The sequence below is a fragment of the Entelurus aequoreus genome, linkage group LG20 (genome assembly GCF_033978785.1).
Source record: "Entelurus aequoreus isolate RoL-2023_Sb linkage group LG20, RoL_Eaeq_v1.1, whole genome shotgun sequence".
In the NCBI taxonomy this organism is placed as follows: domain Eukaryota; kingdom Metazoa; phylum Chordata; class Actinopteri; order Syngnathiformes; family Syngnathidae; genus Entelurus; species Entelurus aequoreus.
Window position 1 is genome coordinate 15,181,504 of NC_084750.1, and position 18,362 is coordinate 15,199,865.

The window sequence follows — 18,362 nt, forward strand, 5'->3', positions numbered from 1 at the left end:
TAATGAAAACAAGTTTAATAAAAAAAATGCTTTCACAAAAAAAAAAAAAAAAAATTCACAAAAGCATGTTATTTAATGAAAACATGTTTTATCACGAAAACACTTTATTTAATGAAAACATGGTAACTAACAAAAAAACATGGTATTTAATGAAAACATATTTAACGAAAACATGGTTTTTAACGGAAACATGGTATTTAACAGAAACAGGGTCTTTAACAAAAAAATGTTTTTTCACAAAAACGAAAAATGAAACATTTTTTTGACAAAAACATGTTTAATAAAAAATGTTTTAACAAAAACATGTTTTATCACGAAAATGTTATTTAATGAATAATTTTTTTGACAAAAACATGTTTAATAAAAAAAAAGTTTTACAAAAACATGTTTTATCACGAAAACACATTATTAATGAAAACATGTTTGATAAAAAAAATGCTTTCACACAAAAAAAATGTTTTTCACAAAAACATGTTATTTAATGAAAACATGTTTTATCACAAAAAACATGTTTTATCACGAAAACACTTTACTTATTGAAAACATGGTAACTAACAAAAAAACATGGTATTTAATGAAAACATATTTAACGAAAACATGTTTTTTTTAACGAAAACATCATATTTAACGAAAACATGGTATTTAACGGAAACATGGTATTTAACAGAAACATGGTCTTTAACAAAAAAACTTTTTTTCACAAAAACACGTTATTTAATGAAACATTTTTTTGACAAAAACATGTTTAATAAAAAATGTTTTAACAAAAACATGTTTTTGTGTATCACGAAAACGTTATTTAATGAATAATTTTTTCGACAAAAACATGTTTTATCACGAAAACGTTATTTAATGAATAATTTTTTTGACAAAAACATGTTTAATAAAAAAAAGTTTTACAAAAACATGTTTTATCACGAAAACACATTATTAATGAAAACATGTTTAATAAAAAAAATGCTTTCACAAAAAAAAATGTTTTTCACAAAAACATGTTATTTAATGAAACATGTTTTATCACAAAAAACATGTTTTATTACGAAAACACTTTACTTATTGAAAACATGGTAACTAACAAAAAAACATGGTATTTAATGAAAACATATTTAACGAAAACATGTTTTTTTTAACAAAAACATCATATTTAACGAAAACATGGTTTTTAACGGAAACATGGTATTCAACAGAAACATGGTCTTTAACAAAAAAAAAAATTTCACAAAAACACGTTATTTAATGAAACATTTTTTTGACAAAAACATGTTTAGTAAAAAATGTTTTAACAAAAACATGTTTTATCACGAAATCGTTATTTAATGATAAATTTTTTGGACAAAAACATGTTTTATCACGAAAACGTTATTTAATGAATAATTTTTTTGACAAAAACATGTTTAATAAAAAAAAAGTTTTACAAAAACATGTTTTATCACGAAAACACTTTATTTAATGAAAACATGGTAACTAACAAAAAAACATGGTATTTAATGAAAACATATTTAACGAAAACATGTTTTTTTAAACAAAAACATCATATTTAACGAAAACATGTTTTTTAACGGAAACATAGTATTTAATGGAAACATGGTCTTTAACAAAAAAAAGTTTTTCACAAAAACACGTTATTTAATGAAACATTTTTTTGACAAAAACATGTTTAATAAAAAATGTTTTAACAAAAACATGTTTTATCACGAAAACGTTATTTAATGAATAATTTTTTTGACAAAAACATGTTTTATCACGAAAACGTTATTTAATGAAATATTTGTTTGACAAAAACATGTTTAATAAAAAAAAGTTTTACAAAAACATGTTTTATCACGAAAACACGTTATTAATGAAAACATGTTTAGTAAAAAAAATGTTTTCACAAAAAAATTTTTTTTTTTCACAAAAACATGTTATTTAATGAAAACATGTTTTATCACAAAAAACATGTTTTATCACGAAAACACTTATTGAAAACATGGTAACTAACAAAAAAACATGTTATTTAATGAAAACATATTTAACGAAAACATGTTTTTTTTAACAAAAACATCATATTTAACGAAAACATGGTTTTTAACGGAAACATAGTATTTAACAGAAACATGGTCTTTAACAAAAAAATGTTTTTTCACAAAAACACGTTATTTAATGAAACATTTTTTTGACAAAAACATGTTTAATAAAAAATGTTTTAACAAAACATGTTTTATCACGAAAAAGTTATTTAATGAATAATTTTTTTGACAAAAACATGTTTAATAAAAAAAAAGTTTTACAAAAACATGTTTTATCACGAAAACACATTATTAATGAAAACATGTTTAATAAAAAAAATGCTTTCACAAAAAAAAATGTTTTTCACAAAAACATGTTATTTAATGAAAACATGTTTTATCACAAAAAACATGTTTTATCACAAAAACACTCTACTTATTGAAAACATGGTAACTAAAAAAAAACCATGGTATTTAATAAAAACATATTTAACGAAAACATGTTTTTTTTAACAAAAACATAATATTTAACGAAAACATGTTTTTTAACGGAAACATAGTATTTAACAGAAAGATGGTCTTTAACAAAAAAATTTTTTTTCACAAAACACGTTATTTAATGAAACATTTTTTTGACAAAAACATGTTTAATAAAAAATGTTTTAACAAAAACATGTTTTATCACGAAAACGTTATTTAATGAAACATTTTTTTGACAAAAACATGTTTAATAAAAAATGTTTTAACAAAAACATGTTTTATCACGAAAACGTTATTTAATGAATAATTTTTTTGACAAAAAACACGTTTAATAAAAAAAAAGTTTTACAAAAACATGTTTTATCACGAAAACACATTAATGAAAACATGTTTAATAAAAAAAATGCTTTCACAAAAAAAAAAAATGTTTTCACAAAAACATATTTAATGAAAACATGTTTTATCACAAAAAACATGTTTTATCACGAAAACACTTTACTTATTGAAAACATGGTAACTAACAAAAAAACATGGTATTTAATGAAAACATATTTAACGAAAACATGTTTTTTTTTTAAACATTATATTTAACGAAAACATGGGTTTTTAACGGAAACATAATATTTAACGGAAACATGGTCTTTAACGAAAACATGTTATTTAATGAAAAAATGTTTTAACAAAAACATGTTTAATTAAAAAAAATGTTTTAACAAAAAACCGGTTTAATAAAAAAAATGTTTTAACAAAAACATGTTTTATGACGAACACACTTCAATGAGAACATGGTAATTAACAAAAAACATGGTATTTATCAAAAACATGGTATTAAACGAAAACATGTTTTTAAACGAAAAAATGTGCTAACTGTTAGCATTGCTATCTTATTTCCCTAACTTTGCATGCATTCACGTTAGAATCATATAGGTTGGTACTTAACACGTATTAGCATGCTAGCTTTTTAAGCTCATTTTGCAGCTATGCAGCTTCGAGTCACATATTTTGTCACTTGACACTTTGCAGTACATGTTAGCATTTCACTTCGGCTTGGGCTTTTCACGAGCATTTTTGGCATTTTCTACTTTCTAGTGCAATTCTTTCCTCGTCCAAGTTGTTAGATTGCAGCTTGTTGATGTTTGCTTTTATTTTCAACTCCAATATATACTTTTTGAAGAGTTCACAAAGTTGACGGTCCAATCCCCGGTTAGGGAGGCCTTTATTGTGGGAGAATAGTGGAGTGGCATTCTGACTCAGCGCTGGATAGCGCCATTGGAATTCCACTTGGTAATAACAGCCTGGCTTGGCTATGACTGACACACACTCACCGCGCACACACACACACACACTCACAGTGGCAACAGTTCATAATATGACTGCAGGGGGTCTGTGAGTCATGGCGTGCAGGGGGCAGGGGGCAAGGGGGGGGTCCTGACTGAGTAACACAGACTGCAAGGAAACACCGCACATGGCTCCAGAAATAGACTCTCCATTATGTCATGCCTATCTTATTAGCTCGCTGACTTTCCTTAAATATAAACTCACAGACCCCCTTCTTCTCCCAGTCTATGACACAGACAAACATGGGGGGGCTTTGTGACTCGTGGAAGAACTTTTTTTCTTTCCCGTGGGAGCCACAAAGGCACTTGGATTTTCCATGTTTCTCTGCATGTTGTTGCTGACTAGTGAGCTCCAGAAAATAATATTATTGCAGCACACGCCCCCCCTCCCCTAAAACATGTGTAACATTCAGTCTAAAAAGAAAGGCAAATAAATATGCACGGCAACCCTAATATCGATACATTTAGGACTGATTCATCCAACAAATACGCAAAAGTTCAAGCAAATTCAAATAGCATGAAAGTACAATATCTCAAATCTGCATCATAATGCAACAGAAACCTAATTAATGTCACATTTCTACTAATAATAATAATAATAAACTAATAATAAACTGTTTCTTAACCATAACCTACTGTTGGGCTGCCAAAAATATCTGTTCCTCAGCTGTGGTCTGTAGGGGTTGTAATACACTTTCCCACCACTTGTGGCAGTAATGACAATAACAAACAAACAGAAGAAGGTGAGCTTAGTCATAGAGAAGTTTCTGAAGCGCAGAAAATATGAATAAAGTGGTGAAGCTGTATTTTCATTTGCACTTACACTTGGGTGACGGAAACAAAACTTAAACATGTTATTTAACCAAAACAGGAAACATGTTACTTAACATGTTACTTAACAAAAACACGTTGTTTAACTAAAACATTTAACTAAAAGATGGTATTTAACGGAACACGTTATTTGATGAAAACATGGCATTTAACAAAAACGTGGTATTCAACTAAAACATGGTATTGAACGAGGAACTTTATGTAATTAAAACATGGTAATGAACAAAAAACGAAAACATGTTTTTTAACGATAACATAGTATTTAACGGAAACATGGTATTTCACGAAAAAAACATGGTATTTTTTAATGAAAACACGGTATTTAACAAAAACATAGTATTTAACAAAAACATAGTATTTAACAAAAACATAATGAATGAAAACATGTTTTTTCACGAAAACATGTTATTTAATAAAAAACATGGTATTTAATGAGATTTTTTAACAAAAACATTTCAAATGTTTTTAAATGTTTACGAGAACATATTTAACGACAACATGGTATTTGATGAAAACATGTTTTCATTAAATAACACTGTATTTATCAATAAAAATGTTTAATAAAAACATGGTATTTAATGAATTTTTTTTTTAACAAAAACATGTTTAATAAAAAATGTTTTTAAATGTTTACGAAAATGTAATATTTAACGAAAACATTGTATTTGATGAAAACATGTATTAACAAAAACAGTATTTAACGGAAACATGGTATTAATGAAAACATGTTATTAATGAAACATTTTTTTATGCAAAAACATGTTAAATAAAAACTTTTTTTATACAAAAACATGTTAAATAAAAAAATTTTTAATACAAAAACATGTTTAATAAAAACTTTTTTTATACAAAAACATGTTTAAAAACATTTTTTATACAAAAAACATGTTTAATAAAAACTTTTTTTTAAATACAAAAACATGTTTAATAAAAACATTTTTTTATACAAAAACATGTTTAATAAAAACATTTTTTTATACAAAAACATGTTTAATAAAAACATTTTTTTATACAAAAACATGTTTAGTAAAAACTTTTTTATACAAAAACATGTTTAATAAAAACATTTTTTTATACAAAAACATGTTTAATAAAAATATATTTTTGAAAAAAAAACATGTTTAATAAAAATATTTTTTTATACAAAAACATGTTTAATAAAAATATTTTTTTTATACAAAAACAAGTTGAATAAAAACATTTTTTAATATAAAAACATGTTTTTGTACAAAAACATGTTTTTAATGAAAACATGGTATTTAACGAAAACATGTTGTTTAACGAAAACATGTTATTTATTGAAAACATGTTAACAAAAACATCCTATTAATTTTAAAAAAAAATCACAAAAATATGTTTAAGAAAAACATATTTTTCTACAAAAATATGTTTTTAATGAAAACATGGTATTTAATGAAAACATGTTTTCATTAAATAACACGGTATTTATCAATAAAAATGTTTAATGAAAACATGGTATTTAATGAATTTTTTTTAACAAAAACATGTTTAATAAAAAATGTTTTTAAATGTTTACGAAAACATAATATTTGACGAAAACATTGTATTTGATGAAAACATGTATTAACAAAAACAGTATTTAACGGAAACATGGTAATAATGAAAACATGTTATTAATGAAACATTTTTTTATACAAAAACATGTTAAATTAAAAAAAATTGTATACAAAAACATGTTAAATAAAAAAAATTTTTATACAAAAACATGTTTAATAAAAACTTTTTTTATACAAAAACATGTTTAATAAAAACTTTTTTATACAAAAACATGTTTAATAAAAACTTTTTTTTATACAAAAACATGTTTAATAAAAACATTTTTTTATACAAAAACATGTTTAATAAAAACATTTTTTTATACAAAAACATGTTTAATAAAAATATATTTTTGAAAAAAAAACATGTTTAATAAAAATATATTTTTGAAAAAAAACATGTTTAATAAAAATATTTTTTCATACAAAAACATGTTTAATAAAAATATATTTTTGAAAAAAAAACCATGTTTAATAAAAATATTTTTTTATACAAAAACATGTTTAATAAAAATGTTTTTTTTATACAAAAACAAGTTAAAAGAAACTTTTTTTTATATAAAAACATGTTTTTGTACAAAAACATGTTTTTAATGAAAACATGGTATTTAACGAAAACATGTTATTTAACGAAAACATGTTATTTAATGAAAACATGTTTTCATTAAATAACATGTTATTTAACTTTAACATGTTATTTAACTTTAACATGTTATTTAACTTTAACATGTTATTTAATGAAAACATGTTATTAATGAACTTTTTTTTCACAAAAACATGTTTTTAATGAAAACATGTTATTTAATGAAAACATGTTATTTGCAAAAACATGAAACTTTTTATTTCACAAAAACATGTTTAATAAAATACTTTTAATGAAAACATGGTTTCATTAAATAACATGTTATTTAACAAAAACATGTTGTTTAACGAAAACATGTTATTTATTGAAAACATGTTAACAAAAACATGTTATTAATCAAACATTTTTTTCACAAAAATATGTTTAATAAAAACATATTTTTCTACAAAAATATGTTTTTAATGAAAACATGGTATTTAATGAAAACATGTTTTCATTAAATAACACGGTATTTATCAATAAAAATGTTTAATGAAAACATGGTATTTAATGAATTTTTTTTTACCAAAAACATGTTTAATAAAAAATGTTTTTAAATGTTTACGAAAACATAATATTTGACGAAAACATGGTATTTGATGAAAACATGTATTAACAAAAACAGTATTTAACGGAAACATGGTATTAATGAAAACATGTTATTAATGAAACATTTTTTTATACAAAAACATGTTAAATAAAAAATTTTTTTATACAAAAACATGTTAAATAAAAACTTTTTTTATACAAAAACATGTTTAATAAAAACATTTTTTTATACAAAAACATGTTTAATAAAAACATTTTTTTATACAAAAACATGTTTAATAAAAACATTTTTTATACAAAAACATGTTTAATAAAAACATTTTTTTATACAAAAACATGTTTAATAAAAACATTTTTTATACAAAAACATGTTTAGTAAAAACTTTTATACAAAAACATGTTTAATAAAAACATTTTTTTATACAAAAACATGTTTAATAAAAACTTTTTTATACAAAAACATGTTTAATAAAAACATTTTTTTATACAAAAACATGTTTAATAAAAATATATTTTTGAAAAAAAACATGTTTAATAAAAATATTTTTTTATACAAAAACATGTTTAATAAAAATATATTTTTGAAAAAAAACATGTTTAATAAAAATATTTTTTTATACAAAAACATGTTTAATAAAAACATTTTTTATACAAAAACAAGTTAAATAAAAACATTTTTTTATACAAAAACAAGTTAAATAAAAACATTTTTTTATATAAAAACATGTTTTTGTACAAAAACATGTTTTTAATGAAAACATGGTATTTAACGAAAACATGGTGTTTAATGAAAACATGTTTTCATTAAATAACATGTTATTTAACTTTAACATGTTATTTAATGAAAACATGTTATTTACCAAAACATGTTATTAATGAAATTTTTTTTTCACAAAAACATGTTTTTAATGAAAACATGTTATTTACAAAAACATGTTATTAATGAAACTTTTTTTTCACAAAAACATGTTTAATAAAATACTTTTAATGAAAACATGGTTTCATTAAATAACATGTTATTTAACAAAAACATGTTGTTTAACGAAAACATGTTATTTATTGAAAACATGTTAACAAAAACATGTTATTAATTTTTTTTTAAATTCACAAAAATATGTTTAATAAAAACATATTTTTCTACAAAAATATGTTTTTAATGAAAACATGGTATTTAATGAAAACATGTTATTTACAAAAACATGAAACTTTTTTTTCACAAAAACATGTTTAATAAAGTACTTTTAATGAAAACATGGTTTCCTTAAATAACATGTTATTTAACAAAAACATGTTGTTTAACGAAAACATGTTATTTATTGAAAACATGTTAACAAAAACATGTTATCAATTAAAACATTTTTTTCACAAAAATATGTTTAATAAAAACATATTTTTCTACAAAAATATGTTTTTAATGAAAACATGGTATTTAATGAAAACATGTTTTCATTAAATAACATGTTATTTAATAAAAACATGGTATTTAAAGAAAACATGTTATTTAATGAAAACATGGCATTTAATTAAAAAAAAACATGTTATATAATAAAAACATAGTATTTATTAAAAACATGTTATTATGTCATGTTATTGTCACCTCAGAGAGCCGTGGGTTGGCGTCCGGAGGCCAAACGTCTGTTGCTCCTGATGACCGACCAGCCGTCCCACCTGGCCCTGGACAGCCGCCTGGCGGGAATCGTGGTTCCGCATGACGGCCTGTGTCACCTGGAAGACAACATCTACACAGGCAGCACTAAGATGGTGGGTGCAGCGAAGAAGAAAACCGGAATAAATATTCTGTACGCGGCAAATGGGTCAAATCTGCTGTGGTGGCGTTTTTACCTTCAGGACCACCCGAGTCTGGGCCAGCTGTCTGAGAAACTGCTGGAAAACCACATCCACTCCATCTTTGCTGTGGAGAAACAACAGTACCAGTGGTATCAGGTAATCTATTTCATAGTTCTTTTTTTATTGATGTTATCAGGTAATCCAACATCTAAATACACTCCTACCTCAACTTACAAGCTTCATTGGCTCTGTGACGGAGCTCTTAACTCCAAACACTTGTATCTCAAGTCAACGTCTCCCTTTGAAATGACTTGACATCAATTTGAAATCAAGCATTTTAAAACAGCGCGATTTTGAAAATAAAAACTAACTTTTCGATAAAAAATATTACATGAAAATAAATACAATAGAACATAGTACTAACGAGGACAGTAGTTTTATGAAGAGATGGGACTTCTGTGGTATCTCCTTCCAGCTGATTATCTGTCAAACACACCATCAGCAGCTTTGTCATATTTTCATGGATAAATGTCCGCCATTTGGATATCATTTCAGCATCCTTGGCTGGCGTTAGACTCATTCTGCTTCAGTTTGGTGCAGATGCTCCAACCTCTTCGCCAAGTTGGCAACACGCTCTGTCATGTTTTTGATGATTTATTTTTTTAATTCAATGAATATCGACTCCTTCTCAGCACTGTCCATCACACCCACTTTCTTAAATAAAGTTATGTCCATAGCATGCTATTGTTACCCCATTAGTATGCTAACATTAGCGTGCTAGCTTTTTTTTTTTTTTTTTTTTTTTTTAGCAAACTTTGCAAGCATACACCTCAGAGTCATGTAATAATAATAATAATAATAATAATAGATTTTATTTGTAAAAAGCACTTTACATTGAGTAAACAACCTCAAAGTGCTACAGTGTATTAAAAAAAATAAAAACATTAAAAAAAGATAAAAATAAATAAAAATAAAAACTAGAACAGCCAAATAGCTAAAACTAGTATGCATGTATAAAAAAAAAAGGCTTTTTTAAAAAGAAGGGTTTTTAAGCCTTTTTTAAAAGCATCCACAGTCTGTGGTGCCCTCAGGTGGTCAGGGAGAGCGTTCCACTGACTGGGAGCGGCGGTTGTAGGTTGGTAATTGAATATGGGGAAATATTTCCCCTCTTGACATATTTTCACCTTGCTGAGTGGCGGTGCTGCCTGGTGTCCTACGGAAAAATACAAGTGATGACATCACAACTACGTCCACAAATGTATTTGTCGGCGACAAATTTTATTGTCAACAATTGTCGATGAATCGTTGCACTGTGACATTCGCCACGCCAACTAACGAGGGGGATGCTTGTCACTCCAATTTTTGCTTGTAACCTAAAGCGTTACAATTAGCCAAAAGTAGTGTTCGTAATAACGGCGTTACATATTAACCGCGTTACATAATAACTGCGTTATATAATAATTATCATCAGCCATCTGTCAAGTGTTTATGGATTTGATTTGAGCTCATTTGGTCAAAGATCCAAGGAGGAGTTTGTCAAAGTACGAGAGCGGGTTTTCGCCCCAAAATGGCATAGTTCCTGTTTGTTTTGAAAACATGGCTTCTTAAGACTTTCTCGTGCATCCTGTCATGACAGACGTCGCCACCAAAATTTCGCCCCGATCCATGACAACTTTGTTTATCGGGGGTACGGTTGCGCGATATAGACGATATAAATTTGGCCGATGATAGATGTCAGGTTCAAACACTGATGACATCTATTAAACAAGACAAGAAGCAAGGAATTAAACAGAGACAGAACTAAATTTGGCTCGATTGAGGAGAGACGTCTGGACTGTACTCTATAGCAACAGCCTTTAAGCATAAGAGTTGTGTGTAGGGATGGCCGATAAATGCGTTAAAATGTAATATCGGAAATTATCGGTATCTGTTTTTTTATTATCGGTATCGTTTTTTAATTTTTATTTTTATTTTTTTATTAAATCAACATAAAAAACACAAGATACACTTACAATTAATGCACCAACCCAAAAAACCTCCCTCCTCATTCACACAAAAGGGTTGTTTCCTTCTGTTATTAATATTCCGGTTCCTACATTATATATCAATATATATCAATACAGTCTGCAAAGGATACAGTCCGTAAGCACACATGATTGTGCGTGCTGCTGCTCCACTAATAGTACTAACCTTTAACAGTTAATGTTACTCATTTTCATTAATTACTAGTTTCTATGTAACTGTTTTTGTATTGTTTTACTTTCTTTTTTATTCAAGAAAATGTTTTTAATTTATTTATCTTATTTTATTTTATAATTTTTTAAAAAAAGTACCTTATCTTCACCATACCTGGTTGTCCAAATTAGACATAATAATGTGTTAATTCCACGACTGTATATATCGGTTGATATCGGTATCGGTAATTAAAGAGTTGGACAATATCGGAATATCGGATATCGGCAAAAAGCCATTATTGGACATCCCTACTTAAATCCTTGGAAATTAATTGCATTTATTAAAGAGTAATTACTTTTTTGTAAAGTAACGAGTAACTATAATTATGTTTTTAAAGTCATATTGCACCTGGGGATAGGTTGACTGGCAACACTAAATGGTCCCTAGTGTGTGAGTGTGAGTGTGAATGTTGTCTGTGTTGGCCCTGTGATGAGGTGGCGGCTTGTCCAGAGTGTACCCCGCCTTCCGCCCGAATGCAGCTGAGATAGGCTCCAGCACCCCCCCCCGCAACCCCAAAAGGGACAAGCGGTAGAAAATAGATGGCTGGATGGGCTTAGTTGCAGTTCCAACCTACGCTCTAAGGTACAGTCCCACATGCTCCTCTATTGATTTGGGAGGTCCCTGGTTACATCACTGAGGCTGCTTCTGAAGGAAGGGGGGTCATTTCAGCAGCCCCAGTTAGACACAATATGTGATTATTCATTCATTGCAAATCAGTGTTTCCCATAAACTGCCAAGATACCTGTGGCGGTGGGGGCGTGGCTATGGGCGTGGTCACCATGACATCATCGAGTAATTTGCATCATTTACTACAATGATATGATTTTCTCTAAAAAGGCTAAAAAAATGTATACTTACTAATTAATAATAACAGTTTTGTTTTAAACATCCATCCATCCATTTTACAATATAATTACAACACTTTATGTACATATTTATATACAGATTTGAACAATAAGTTATTCACTGAAATATATTTATTAATTGTGGTTCTTACAAAAAATATATCTTACAAAAAATAAAACCTAAAATGTCTCATAAAGCTCTGCCGCTTTAATTAGTGCATACTAAATAATTTGCCTTTAGCCTACTACTACAACCATATTATTTACCAGCAACATAAAGTGAAACAGAGGCAGAGGTGTCCTGCCACAGTCAGTAACAAATAAACAGAAAACAGTAGTGGTGGTAGATAGACACAGAGCTTCATCAAACATCTGATCCACTGAACAAAGAGCTGCAAAAAATCTTGAACTTTAGACTGCCATCAGTTTTACTCCCTACACTTAACCATGTGTTTCCTACTGCCTGCAGACTTTGCACCCTTTTGTTATATACACATGTTGTGTTTCTAATATAAATACATTTAATAAAGTCAAATACAAATAAGGCAACAACAGAAGTATCCTACACTTCTCTTTTGTAAAGTAAATCTGAACAGCCGATATGGGCATCTACATCAACTATATGATTTGCCTGAGAAACTGGAGAGGACAAAAAATTAAAAAAAATAAAAATAAAAATAAATTTAAAAAAAAAAAAAAATATATATATATATATATATATATATATATATATATATATATATATATATATATATATATATATATATATATATATATATATATATATATTTTTATTTATTTTTTTTATTTGTGGCGGACGTAATTCTTTCGTGGCGGGCCGCCACAAATAAATGAATGTGTGGGAAACACTGCAAATATGCTGACACTCGTGATATCGCCCTGTCTCTGCTTTGTCTGCGTCACGGCACTTGATGTTCGCCCTTGGCAGTCAGCAGGCCGGGTCTGGACACAAACGCTGATAAGAGACGACTGGCAATCCAAGATCGCAAGTTGTCCCTTTGCACAGATAGAAAAGTACAACTTCGGCACAATTGATAATAACTATAGCAACGGCCTTTAAGCATAAGAGTTGTGTGATAACTTACACATAGTTATTCTAACATTTCCTTAGAAATTAATTACATTTATTAAAGAGTAATTACTTTTTGGTAAAGTAACGAGTAACTATAATTATTAGGGATGTCCGATAATGGCTTTTTGCCGATATCCGATATTCCGATATTGTCCAACTCTTTAATTACCGATACCGATATCAACCGATACCGATATCAACCGATATATACAGTCGTGGAATTAACACATTATTATGCCTAATTTGGACAACCATGTATGGTGAAGATAAGGTACTTTTTTAAAAAAAATAATAAAAGAAGATAACTAAATTAAAAACATTTTCTTGAATAAAAAAGAAAGTAAAACAATATAAAAACAGTTACATAGAAACTAGTAATTAATGAAAATGAGTAAAATTAACTGTTAAAGGTTAGTACTATTAGTGGACCAGCAGCACGCACAATCATGTGTGCTTACGGACTGTATCCCTTGCAGACTGTATTGATATATATTGATATATAATGTAGGAACCAGAATATTGATAACAGAAATAAATGGGGGAGGGAGGTTTTTTGGGTTGGTGCACTAATTGTAAGCGTATCTTGTGTTTTTATGTTGATTTAATAAAAAATAAAAAAAAATAAAAAACGATACAGATTATTAAAAAAACGATACCGATAATTTCCGATATTACATTTTAACGATATTATCGGACATCCCTAATAATTATGTTTTTAAAGTCATTTTCAGAACAGTGCCAAAGAGACAAAACACTCTTAAGTTGAGGTACCACTGTATTGGAAGGCTTGTTGGGATCCAATATGCATGGAGAATACACAAAGAACTACCTTCAAGTATAATAATTAGCCCTATGGGGGACATTTGTGTAGTATGTGTACCTGGGAGGGCCGTAAATGGACTGTACCTCTAGTGTCCCTGAACATACCGATGCTGAACTCCAAACTGTTGCATGATTGTGTGTCAGCTTGTATAGTAGCCTTGGCCTTCATGAGTCAAAAGGTAAATGAGTGCAAAGTGCTTAGCAGAGAGAGGGAAAATGCTATGTAATTGGTTATTTAGGCCCATACAACAGGAAAGGCTGTTCCTGTGTCCCTTGCATCATAAAAACAACTGGCATAATACTTTCCAACTCTTGCTTTCATAATCCAAAGTTATGTTAGACATGCTATGGCAGAGGTGTCAAAGTCATTTTCACTGAGGGCCACATCGCAGTTATGTTTGGCCCCACAGGGCCGCTTCTAACAGTGAAGACTATTATTACACAATTTCGGTAACACTTTAGTATGGGGAAAATACTCACCATTAATTAGTTGCTTATTAAAGTAACAAAGACTTAATTATTAGTGAAAGTCCAGTCCATAGTGGGGCCAGCAGGAAACCACAACCCTAAACCACACTAAATCTCCCAAATTAAACATGAAATCTATTGCTACTTTTACATTGCACAATTTGACGAACAACTTTCTTTGAAATCATTATTAGTAGTATTTATTTTTATTTTAAAAATGGTTTGAATGTTTGATAACATATTTTTGCATAATTAGACAATATTTAAAGGCCTACTGAAATGAATTTTTTTTATTTAAACGGGGATAGCAGATCTATTCTATGTGTCATACTTGATCATTTCGCGATATTGCCATATTTTTGCTGAAAGGATTTAGTATAGAACAACGACGATAAAGATTGCAACTTTTGGTATCTGATAAAAAAAAGGCTTGCCCCTACCGGAAGTAGCGTGACGTAGTCAGTTGAACATATACGCAAAGTTCCCTATTGTTTACAATGATGGCCGCATGAAGTGAGAGAGATTCGGACCGAGAAAGCGACAATTTCCCCATTAATTTGAGCGAGGATGAAAGATTTGTGGATGAGGAAAGTGCAAGTGAAGGACTAGTGGGGAGTTGAAGCTATTCAGATAGGGAAGATGCTGTGAGAGCCGGGGGTGACCTGATATTCAGCTGGGAATGACTACAACAGTAAATAAACACAAGACATATATATACTCTATTAGCCACAACACAACCAGGCTTATATTTAATATGCCACAAATTAATCCTGCATAAAAACACCTGCGTGTTTGTTATGCTAGCTCCTAGCTCCTCTGCTAGCTCCTAGCTCCACAGCACACGCCAATACAATTCAAACACCTTCTCAACACACACAATCACTCAGCCCAAAAGACCGTTTACCTAACCCAAGGTTCATAAAGCTTATATATTTTTAAAAAGTTACGTATGTGACGCGCACGTACGGTACGGTACGTGTTATGCTAGCTCCTAGCTCCTATGCTAGCTCCTAGCTCCATAGAACACGCCAATACAATTATTTCCAGGCCTTCGAAGGCCACATCTGGCTTTGAGTTCGACACCTGTGTGCTATGACGCATATATTGATGTAAAAGAGGTTTTTTTGTGTCTTTCTGTAGGAGTTAGTGCGCTTGCTGCCCGCCTCCTACCTGGGGAAGATAGGCTTCTTCCAGTCTCCAAACCTCATTGACCTGGTGGTGGACGCATATAAGGTACTGGGAGGACTTCACTTCTTTCTTTGGACTTCGCCTGACTTTTGCTCAAACTTGCAACGGTAACAGAAGGATTGGGAAGTTGGGAAAGAGGGCGGCTGTGCGTGACTGGGTGGTTTGTTCGCTGGGCTTCAAGTCTTCGGCTATAATCTTGCTCGCAGTACAGCGCTCCATTGTGTGCTTCTAGAAGTGTCCCCATCTACGCACACATAGTGAGTGTGAACAGAAGCTGGTATTGTAACAGCCATCAGACCCCCCCCCCCCCCCCCTTGTAAACTAGGTGTCCAGAACATGGAGGAAAACAAAGATTCTATTTTGGGCTCCACCTCCTTTTTCCCATAAGCCTCTTGCATTTCAGGAGGGATAACACACACACACACACACACACACACACACACACACACACACACACACACACACAATGAGGGCATTCTGGGGACATGTTTCAATAGTCATATAGCCTCACCGTGTCCTATCATTTCTCTTGTGTCTTGCTTAATTACATCCACATTCCCATGGACGCAACACAATGTCGGAATTCACTTGTAACCAAAACGCGTAGGAGCCGTTATTGGAGACGGTAAAACGCCGTGTGGGAAAGGTCGCCATAAATATGGCTTGTTTATAGCGCCTTGTCGTTAGTTTACATCAGGGGTGCCCACACTTTTTTTTCTGCAGGCGAGCTACTTTTCAATGGACCCAAAGTGGAGGGGATGTTTTATTTATAGATCTGTATCGCTCTGGAACAGACCCGGGCAAATTAAGGCCCGGGGGCCACGTGCGGCCCGTTGAGCTTTTCAATCCGGCCCGCCGGACATTCCCAAATAATTTTTGTATATCTTTAAGATGAAAACTGTAGCTGCCATTGTAATGTGCAGTGATGTTTTTAAAATACCGTAAGTCTTGAACTATACACAATATTTCTATGGTTGGAATCTGCGCTTTTGCACATACTTGCCAACCCTCCCGTTTTTAGCGGGAGACTCCCGGTATTCAGCGCCTCTCCCGACAACCTCCCGGCAGAGATTTTCTCCCGACAAACTCCCGGTATTCAGCCGGAGCTGGAGGCCACGCCCCCTCCAGCTCAATGCGGACCTGAGTGGCGACAGCCGTTCTCACGTCCGCTTTCCCACAAATAAACAGCTTGCCTGCCCAATGACGTCATAACATCTACGGCTTTTAGAGAGTAGAGTGCACAACAAGGAGAGAGAGTTCTTGGTTTCTTATGTGGGTTTATTGTTAGGCAGTTTCATTAACGTCCTCCCAGCGCGGTACCAACACACAACAACAGCAGTCACGTTTAGTCTACCGTAAAGCAGTTCGTCTGCAGTAAACAGCAATGTTGTGACACTCTTAAACAGGACAATACTGCCATCTATTGGATAGCCTGCAGAACACTGAAATTCAAGTATTTTATTTATATGTATAATAAAATTTAAAAAAAAAAAAAAAAAAATTGAAATATATGTACATACATACATACATACATACATACATACATACATACATACATATATATATATATATATATATATATATATATAGCTAGAATTCACTTAAAGTCAAGTATTTCATACATATATATATATATATATATATTATATATATATATGAAATACTTGATTTGGTGAATTCTAGCTGTAAATATACTCTCTTCTTAACCACACCCTTAGCCACGCCCCAACCACGCCCCCGCCCCAACCAGATATTACAGCTTGTTGCTGAGATGTGATGATCTATATTGAGTAAAACATGCTTGAAACTAGAATATCAAGTATAAAACTACTTTTTTAAAGTGATCATTTCTTATTTCAAGCATGTAAAAAAATAAAAAATCATGACTTTGACACACTTGTGTCTCATAATTAAAACAGATGACAGCCAAATGGACTTTGCTGTTTTATTTTCAATGAAACAATAGAAAATACGTACTCATATAGTAGTGCACTTGTTATTAGTGAGAATATACTTATTTTAAGGTATTTTTGGGTTCATTGATGTTAGCTAATTTTTAGGGATGTCCGATAATGGCTTTTTGCCGATATCCGATATGCCGATATTGTCCAACTCTTTAATTACCGATACCGATATCAACCGATACCGATATCAACTGATATATACAGTCGTGGAATTAACACATTATTATGCCTAATTTGGACAACCAGATATGGTGAAGATAAGGTACTTTTTAAAAAAAATGAATCAAATCAAATAAGATAAATAAATTAAAAACATTTTCTTGAATAAAAAAGAAAGTAAAACAATATAAAAAGAGTTACATAAAAACTAGTAATTAATGAAAATTTGTAAAATTAACTGTTAAAGGTTAGTATTATTAGTGGAGCAGCAGCACGCACAATCATGTGTGCTTACGGACTGTATCCCTTGCAGACTGTATTGATATATATTGATATATAATGTAGGAACCAGAATATTAATAACAGAAAGAAACAACCCTTTTGTGTGAATGAGTGTGAATGAGATGGGGGAGGGAGGTTTTTTGGGTTGGTGCGCT

General features: G+C 30.0%; 1 protein-coding gene and 1 pseudogene across 3 annotated transcripts in view; one reads left to right on the plus strand and one right to left on the minus strand.

The window, feature by feature from the left end:
- Nucleotides 1–18,362, minus strand: part of LOC133635945 (transmembrane protein 196-like) — a 155,874-nt gene that overhangs the window by 112,592 nt on the left and 24,920 nt on the right. The window contains exons 2-3 of one of the 3 annotated variants that reach the window (XM_062029430.1): nucleotides 9,206–9,275; nucleotides 8,961–9,088 (exon numbers count right to left, since the gene is read on the minus strand). The gene's annotated coding sequence lies outside the window, so the exon portion shown is untranslated. Of the gene's footprint in view, nucleotides 1–8,960; nucleotides 9,117–9,205; nucleotides 9,276–18,362 lie in introns of all 3 variants that reach the window. The other 2 variants (XM_062029429.1, XM_062029431.1) reach the window with 2 other exon arrangements.
- The window catches only part of LOC133635943 (integrin beta-8-like), an 86,757-nt pseudogene that overhangs the window by 32,927 nt on the left and 35,468 nt on the right, over nucleotides 1–18,362 (plus strand).